This window comes from Onychomys torridus, chromosome 4, assembly GCF_903995425.1.
Source record: "Onychomys torridus chromosome 4, mOncTor1.1, whole genome shotgun sequence".
Lineage (NCBI taxonomy): Eukaryota > Metazoa > Chordata > Mammalia > Rodentia > Cricetidae > Onychomys > Onychomys torridus.
Window position 1 is genome coordinate 96,789,709 of NC_050446.1, and position 9,099 is coordinate 96,798,807.

General features: G+C 43.9%; 1 pseudogene; it reads right to left on the reverse strand.

Annotated features, from left to right (window-relative positions):
- Positions 1–4,348: 4,348 nt before the first annotated feature.
- On the reverse strand, positions 4,349–4,497 carry LOC118583329 (annotated as a pseudogene).
- Between the last annotated feature and the right edge of the window lie 4,602 nt (positions 4,498–9,099).

A 9,099-nucleotide genomic window follows, 5' to 3' on the forward strand; every position in this document is an offset into this window, starting at 1 on the left:
GCAGAAAAGGAACTCAAAGCAGGAACCTGGAGGCAGGAACTGAAGCAGAGACCATGGAGGACCACTGCTTACTGGCTCGCTCCCCATGGCTCATTCAGCTTGCTTTTTTTAGACAGTCTGGACCACCTGCCAACGGTGGCACCACCAGGGGACTGGGCCCTTCCACACCAACCACTAAGAAAATGCCACACAGACTTGCCTACAGGCCAGTTTGATGATAGCAATTCCTCAATTGACATTCCCCTTTTCCAGATGTCTCTAGTATGTGTCAATTTGATGAATAAATAAATAAATAGCTAGAAAGCTGTTACACATTTTCTTTATATTTTGTTGGAAACAAATGGATTCTCTTGGCTATGTTTTAGGACTCCTGTCTTCCAGATCACAGCCACCTTATTAACAATACTATAGCCAGATCTAGTACCTCCCAGCCCAGATACACCTAGTGGTTGGATGGACTAAATATCAACTTGTGGAAACAGAAGTATCTGCAATATTCGTCGCCTCGGTCTTAGAGGTCATGTGGAGAAGGGGAAGAGGTTCATGTCTTTGACAAGGTCAGAATTCACAGAATGTGAAAAGGTGGCAAGGAGACAGGACCGAGGGAGAAGTCCAGAGACTGGGGTTACAGCCGGCTTTTACCTTCTCACATCATCTTAATCTAGGGTTGCCATAGCAGCACAAAGGGTGTTAAACAAAAGACATTTGCTCTCTTCCTGTTTCAGAGCCTGCAGGCTGGAAAAGGTGCTGGCAGACTTGGGCTTCTCCAATGGCTCCTTCAAGGGACAGTCCTTCCCTGCCTCCTTCAGTTTCTGGTGGCTCCACACATCCCTTCTAGCCTCCCAGTGGTATTTACAACACCATCTTCACACATGTCACCTCCCTCTGCCTCCTTCCTATAAGGACACGCTAGCCTTTTAACTTAGGGTCCACATACATCCTGACTGATGATCACTGTCATACCTGGAAAAAAGAAAACTTTCCAACTAAGGCTGTGATCGACATTTCAGGGCTTAGTAGATAGAAACAGTAGCTTTTTAAATTAAAAAAAAATTTTTTTTTGAGTTAGAGTCTCACTATATAGCTCTGATTATTGGTCTGATACTTGCTATGTAGATCAGGCTGGCCTCAAACACACAGAGATCTGTCTGTTCTTGCCTTCTAAGTGCTGGAATCAAAGGCTGTACCACCATGCCTGCTAGAAATCTTTTTTATGAAAACATTTTTAGTTTATGTGTATGTGTGTGTTTGGGTAAATATTTACCACATGCATGCAAATCCCTGCAGAGGCCAGAAGAGGGTGACAGAGCTCCTGGAACTGGGTGTACAAGTTTGGGGATGCTGAAAATCAAACCCAGGCCTCTGTAAGTAAACTTGCATTCTCTGGAATAGCAGGGAGGCGCTAACCTCTGGTCTAGCCAGCCCAATGATGAGAAGTGTCTTAAGGGGTCTTCATTTAGTCTTCTATAAACTCATCAAATAGCATCCTTCTCTGGGCCTCAGCTTCCTTATCTGTAAAAGAATGGTGTTGGACTGGATGAATCCTGAAGACTCCACAGCTCGTATTCTTTGGTTCATTTTATCAAGGTTACAGAAATAATGCTATTTTAAACAGAGTAACTTATGGGAGGCAGCTGACCCTGTGTAGCTCCTGTGTAGTACCACGACATGACACAATATGACATGAGAGGTCCTCACACTATCCACCTTTGCACTGCAGTGGGGCTGGATACTTAGGAAGTGAAATTGACTGTCACTTAAAAGACATCTTATTTCCATTTCAACAGCTCACAGCTCCATGCCTCCAAGGAAATATGGATCTCTGATTGCCCAATAGAGGCTTTTGCAAATCTCTGTCTCTTGTACATACTGCCAGTCAGTCATCTTACTAACTTTAACTTGCTCAGAAGGCCATAGTGCAGGGTTGGTTTTTTTTTTTTTTTTTTTTTTTTTGAGACAGTGTCTCTCTATGTGGTCCTGACTTGTCCCAGAACTCATTATGTAGACCAGGCTGTCCTTGAACTCACAGAATCCTCCTGCCTCTGCCTCTGGAATGATGGGATTAAAGGCATACTCTATCACACCAGTCTCATAGTGCATACTTCATGAATCCTGAAAAGGAATTTTTTTTTGGGAATACTTAGTTTATACATAAATAACACTTCTAAATTATTCAGGTATAGATGAATGGCTATTTTAGCAGGGGAAATACCAGCACTTTTCAATGGGCTTCAAAGAAAAAGTTACTAAGCATGTGCTGAGTAATGTGGGACTTGCTTTCCCGGAAATCTTCAAGTCCATGAAAGCTTAGGCCGTAGACATGTCTTATACTTCTACAGAACATAGCAGAGGTGGACATTTCTGACAGGCTGGCATTTTAATGAGGAAGAAGGTTAAGATGAGACCATACAGATAATAAGTAATGTAACAGTTTAAAAAGTACCTTTATGCTACCAGTAGGCTCTTTATGGCCTCCCCTCCCAGGCAGTTGGTTGTGTATCAATCTGAAAGTGTCTTTGTGGTGTCTGGCTCTATGGCCACCTCAAAGCATGGGATTGGTAAGTGCCCAGTTGTCAGTCAACCAAAGTTAGCAGCTCTTGCCCCTGGATTTTCTCGGTTCCCCTACTCCTGGCTGTCTGCCCAGCCAATTCTACTGGGCTTCTTCACCTTGCAGCCTCATACCCACTCCTAACCCTGTCCCCACTGCACACATCTGATTTACCTGGTAGCTCTGCAAACCCTAGGACACCCCTCCTTAATTTGAAAGGTAATCACCATTTACTTTCATCCTTCATTCGTTACAACTGCTTATTAACCTTCACCAAGGTATGCTCTGCTAGCACCAAGTAGTTTATTGTTTTCTATCTTTTGGGAGACCTGGAGAAATATGTCTAGTCAGCAAATTGTTTTGCTGATTTCAGATTTGTAGTGTGCTTACAGAGACCAACCCCGATTCCCAAGGCTTTGGAATATTCTTTCCCCTAATTAAACATACCTCTTTATCCATTTCCCTTCACAGGGAAGAGCTGAACTGATGATGCTGAGGATATTAAAGCATCCTCCGACCTCGAGGTAACAATCATTTCAACAGTGATCCCTCAAGTCAACGTCTTTCATAGTGAGGCTGAAATGAAGACATGTTTTCCGGTATTGCCAGGCCCCATGGTGCACCTGGAGTTTTTAGTTCTTTTGACCGATAGAATCTATTTCTTCCAAGATTGGCAGAACCGCAGCATGGTAAGGGGAAAGTCCTCCGTAGGCCCTGGTTCCCAGCTGGTGGTGCTGTTTGGAGAGGTGTCGGTGCTTCCCTGCTAGAGGAAGAACGCGAGGAAGAACGTCCCTGGGACTTGGGGAGTAAAAGCCTGTTCTGCTTTAGTTTGCTGTCTCTGCTTCATGCTTGCTGTTGAGGATGCGAGCTCTCAGCTCCCGCATTTCCCACCCTGCCTGCTTCTTGCTGCCGTGCCCTGCTGCCTCAGTGAACTCTTCTCTGTCTTGAACCATGCGCTCCAACAAACTCTTCTGTTACTCGTTCTGATCTCGGGGTTTTATCACAGCCACAGGAAAGTAGAAGATACTTAATGCAGGGCCTGGCAAGATTCTCCGTGCGTGGGAATGGTGACCTGAGCTAAATGCCTGGAACCCGCCATGTCAAGGTAGAGAGAGAAGGGACCAAGTGCACAAAGTTGGCCTCTGACCTCCATGTGTCCCCGTGCACCACCCCCCCCCCCCCCCCCCCCCGCGCGCCCCACGGAGTAATGATATTGTTAATATAGAAAGAATAAATAACAGGAGCTCTTCTGATATCTTTGAACCTATGGAGGTCTGCTGGGAACAGAACTTCCACAAGTCACATGTGTCTAGAGGGCTGTGGTACAGGGCCAGAACTAAAAAGACTATTGCTTAAACTGAAAGTGTTTTTACCCAAGGTGAAACTAACTTTGCATGGGCAGGATATGCGTACAAAGCAGAAAAAAAAAAACAAAACCAAAACGTAGTGACCCCTAGTAGCAAACCAAACAGAGGCGGAGTAATTTGGGGGTTTAAAAAGAAAAAGGAACTTGGGCCAATGGAAGCCGTGGCATGCTTCCTTTCGTGGCAAATTGCAAAGGAACCAAGGTCTAATGACCTTGGTCAGGTCATTAGACACAGAATGTGTATGGTGCTGTACATACAGAATGTGTATGGTGCTGTACATACAGAATATGTATGGTGCTGTACACACAGAATGTGTATGGTGCTGTACATATAGAATGTGTATGATGCTGTACATACAGAATGTGTATGGTGCTGTACCCTTATGAGTTTATGCTCTTGTATTTTATTTATAATATTTAATTTTTGTATTTAAAGGGGAGGGCATTAGTGAAGTTCCCCATTATCACATATTATGTGGTAATGGAGAAATCTAGGGGTCAGCGCATCCCAAGTGCAATGGATGGGCCTCACCTCGGGGAGGTCAGCCTCTCCATCACAGCCTCTCCACTGTCCAGTAAGTGTGCTCTTGTCTTTGAGTTGGTTACTTAGTTTATTTTTAAGGAGGCAGGACCTCAGTCTCACCAGGACCACAACCATACAGGGTAGCCTGAAACTCACTTGGCTGGCGCCAAACTCACAGGAGACCATCCTTCCTTGACCTCCCAAGTTGCTAGGACTACATGCATGCGCCACCATGCCCGGCCTGCTCTTGTCTTTTAAAATCTTGGTTTGAGTATGTCTATTTATCTGAACCTCTGAATATAATTTTAAAAATAATTAATTAACTTGTTTATTTATTCATGGTCCTGGGGATCCAACCCAGGGCCTCAGGCATGCTAGCCAAGTGTTCTACCACTGAGCTGCACTAGCAGACCAGTGTAGGTCTTAAAGCATTAATGAGGAGGCAGGTGTCTTACTCTGCTCTGGCTATCACAGCAAAACACCAGACTTGGTAGCTGTTTCTTTAGTTCATTTGTTTACTTATTTAAAGCTATCTCTTTGCTTTTTATGGGCAACTGAATCATTTTATTTAGAGTCTCGAAGGCGGGGAAGGGTTGAAGAGGTCAATAGGAACTGATGTCCTCAGCAGGGCAGATCTCTCTTCACTCAGTGGCATAAACAACAGGTATTTGCTTTTTCATGATTTCTTGAGGTTGGAAGCTTGAGGTCAAGGTCCCAGATGATTCAGTTTCTGCTGACCAGCTCTGTTCCTGGCTTACACACTGTCACATATCACACATCATCCTATCCTTATATGATAAAGAGTGAGCAAGCTGTCTGGTATATCTTCTCAGAAGGACACTAATCTTATCAGGTTAGGGTCCCACCCTTATGACTTAATTTGACTATAATTTGAGAGAAACACAAAGCAGGCATGGCTTGATCTAGACCACTTGCTGTGTGGCTTAGAAAGACGGGGACATATTCTCCAGTATCCCAGGTGGCATACTGGTGTCCTACAACCCCAGCAGGGAGAGGAGCTGTGAGGGCACCCCAGACCCAGAGGGATGTAGTGTTTAGAGTTAATGTTCTTCTTCATTCTTCTGTCTTGGGCCTATAAGGGACTGAGATCTTTTGTCATGTGAAGTCCCTGTGCTCAGTAGTTTCTGTCCAACACCTTGTGGCCCACAGGCCGCTCACAGGCAGCTGTTCTGGGGTACCCAAAGAGAAAAACTCCCGAGAGGCCCGGATAAATCAAATGGAATCTTTTTGAACTGCCAGTGGGACTGTCCCAAGCAGATTAGCGGGAAGCAGTCTCCACTTCCAGTTGGTGTTTTAAAGGGCAAACCCCCTCAATTGTGAAATATCCAGAAGGGCGTCTCTGAACATCTTCTGCAAAGAGTTGTTTAGGGAAGTGGAAATGGAGAGAGAGAGAGAGAGAGAGAGAGAGAGAGAGAGAGAGAGAGAGAGAAAGCAGTTAAATAATCAGGTGGTTACCTTTTAGTTCAGGGGCACACTGTGTGGGAATTTGTGGCTGTTCTAAGTGACCAGAGACCAGTTTTCCTCAAGATAGTTTTAGCATTTAAAGTATTCTTAGGAATACTTAGATGAGATGGCATAGCTGTAACTCAAGAGCCCAACACACAGCCTTCCTTCCAGTCCACCTGCAAATCTAGACTGAAGGTGTGGTTTCATAGTCTCGACAAGGAGTCACTGGCTTCCAAAATTCTCTCATTCTGCACATTTTAAGGAGCCAGACACTGATGGAGGTGTTAGAGAAATAACCTTGAGGGATATAGGCTGCTTCCCTCTAACAACAGAGGACAGAAGTCACAGAAGTCACAGAAGTACTTTCTGATTTGGGGGTTCCAGCAAGGGTACTGATCTATTTCTTGTGGATAGTTTTAGTCAAGCCAGAGAGGACTGGAGGTGTTGATGAGCATAAGGGGACTTCCTGAGGTCCTAGGTAACTCTCCCCAGCATTGCAAAACACAAATGAAACTCACCATGACCAAACCAGAGAGAGGAAGTCAGAGGCTGGACAAACGGACAAAGTGAGAGAGGACTTACATTCCCAAGACTCTTCTGGTTTCCATTTAGTATATAAGCTGCCATTCAGCCATGGCTCCTCTCCACTCTTACACATTCACTCTTTCAGAAACAGTGATTTTCTGTTGTGACATTGGGACATGGGGTAAGGTAAGGGTATGGGCGTTAAAGGGCCATGGCCGGGCATTCCATTCTGCCTTTCTCCCAGGCAGCATTGTGGTCTTTGTTGGGTCAACAAGATATCACCTTGGAAAGTTCTAGAGAACCCAGCCTATGGGCTGAATCATGGGTGGTGTTTGCAGATTTCAGAGCTGGCTGCTCTCGACTCCCTCCCCACTATCACAGATATCTGCATTGTTTCATGGGAGTATCAGTTAGGCTTGTCTTGATTGCAAGAGTGTTTGAGGAAGGCTTTACAGGAACTGGGACAACATGATTACAGACAAGAGCAACTCTGTAATCAGTGTTCTCTACACTTGTGAAATACAGAGGGCGTGTTTGCAACCTGTTTGTTTGGAGCTTGTGACTCAGGGCCAATCTCAGCTTTCTAGACGTGTATGGTCTAGCAGCTGGGCACATGGTTTCATCTCTCAAAGCTCCATTTTTGTAAACAGGGATTTGAAAAATTAGAGACTGTTACTTTGGGAAAATTCAGCAAGACGACACATGAATGATGACCTTTTGGCCTTTGCAAAGTTCTCTTGAGCCTAGTTAGTGTTTTGACTCAGAGCTGAATCTCAGTGAGCTCCAGTGCTCTGGGCTGGTCCCACAGTGCATGGGACACCAAGCTCACTCAGGTCAGGGCTTCCAGACATGCAGCACTCAGCTTGCCAGGCCATGGAGTATTTTCCATTAGTATGACTCTTCACAGTGCTACTAATGCTGTCCAGCATATATCCTCCTTACATTCTGTAGTGTTCTGAAAATTAATAATAATAATAATGATAGCAACAACAATAATTAGGTATGTTATGCTGCTGAAAAAAATTAAAGTAAGGGAAGTTAGAAGGTTAATTTATAAAATGTGGTATTTGACTTTATAATTGGTAAGTAATAAAATAATTTTTTAAAGTATGAAATTTATAGTTATGAGACAAAGCCTGAATAAATTCAAAAGATAATGGTTAATAGATTTGTCTCAACTGAATTAAAATTTCCCACTAATACTTCATATATTATACAACATCTTGAATACAATAGACATATAATATATGCATGTGAACAGCCTGGCGAGTCTTAGTCACAGACAAGGCCTCTTTGGAAAAGGAACTGAACCCTAGGCTCATCCCTTGGGAGAAGCAGTCCCCAGAGTGCCTCTGTAGGACTGCTGCAGATACAGTGCTTGCTTCCTTTGAGGTTTTAGCCAACAATTTGCTGCCTCCAATTTGTGTTTTGAAAGGCAGTCTTAATGTTATATTTTAATTCTTACATCAAATGCCTGGAAAGGCATTTATACTTTCAAAGGATAAAACTATGACAATTCAGTTTAAGGAGCTTAATTGGATGCTTTTAATTCCACCAGGCAAGAATAAGACCACTACCACAGCTTTTGAGCCAAATTTGAGACAAGCTTTATTAAATACTGGCCAGGACAATAGACACTGGCCGGGTCCATATCTGTGATTCCCAGAGTATGACACCAAATTACATCAGTCAGGGGCTTATAAAGGCAAACCCCACAAGGCTACATAATTCTGTGGGATGTTCTGTATGTCAAATGTGTTGCTCTGATTGGTTAAAATAAAGTGCTGATTGGCCAGTAGCCAGGCAGGAAGGATAGGGTAGGCGGGACAAGGAGGAGGAGAATTGTGGGAAGTGGAAGGCTGGGTGGAGAGATACTGCCAGCCGCCGCCATGACAAGGAAGATGTAAGGTACCAGTAAGCCATGAGCCATGTGGCAAAGTATAGATGAATAGAAATGGGTTAATTTAAGATAAAAGAACTAGATAACAAGAAACCTGCCATGGCCATACAGTTTGTAAACAATATAAATCTCTGGGTATTTACATGGTTGGGTCTGAGCGGCTGTGGGACTGGCAGGTGAGAGAGATTTGTCCTGACTGTGGGCCAGGCAGGAAAACTCCAACTACAACATATCTCCTGCCTTCCTCTAATTGGGGGCAAGCATCCATCCTGACATACTTCCTGCCCAAGCACTTCCTGCCTAGGTGTGATTAAACACATCCTGTGTAACTGGGCAACCAAGCTTGTTTACAGAAGTGAAAATATGTGACTTGTTATCTCACATGAACAACAGCCCCCAGCATTCCAGGAAATTATCTGGCCTTGGGTAAGTGGGGCTTACTTATAGATCTTTTAAATACAGTAATTTAAACTTAAAACATAACTTTAGCCACTACAATACTTTTTTGTTTGTTTGTTTTGTTTTGTTTTTTTGAGACAAAGTTTCTCTGTGTAGTTTTGGTGCCTCTCCTGGATCTCGCTCTGTAGACCAGGCTGGCCTGGAACTCACAGAGATCCACCTGCCTCTGCCTCCTGAGTGCTGGGATTAAAGGCATGCACCGACCCCCCAGCACAGATTTTTAACTATTTACAATAAGCTTACAAACTTTAAGGTCCAAAAAGTTTATGTAATAGTCTTACAAATCTTGAGGTAAGTTTATGCTTTAGCAA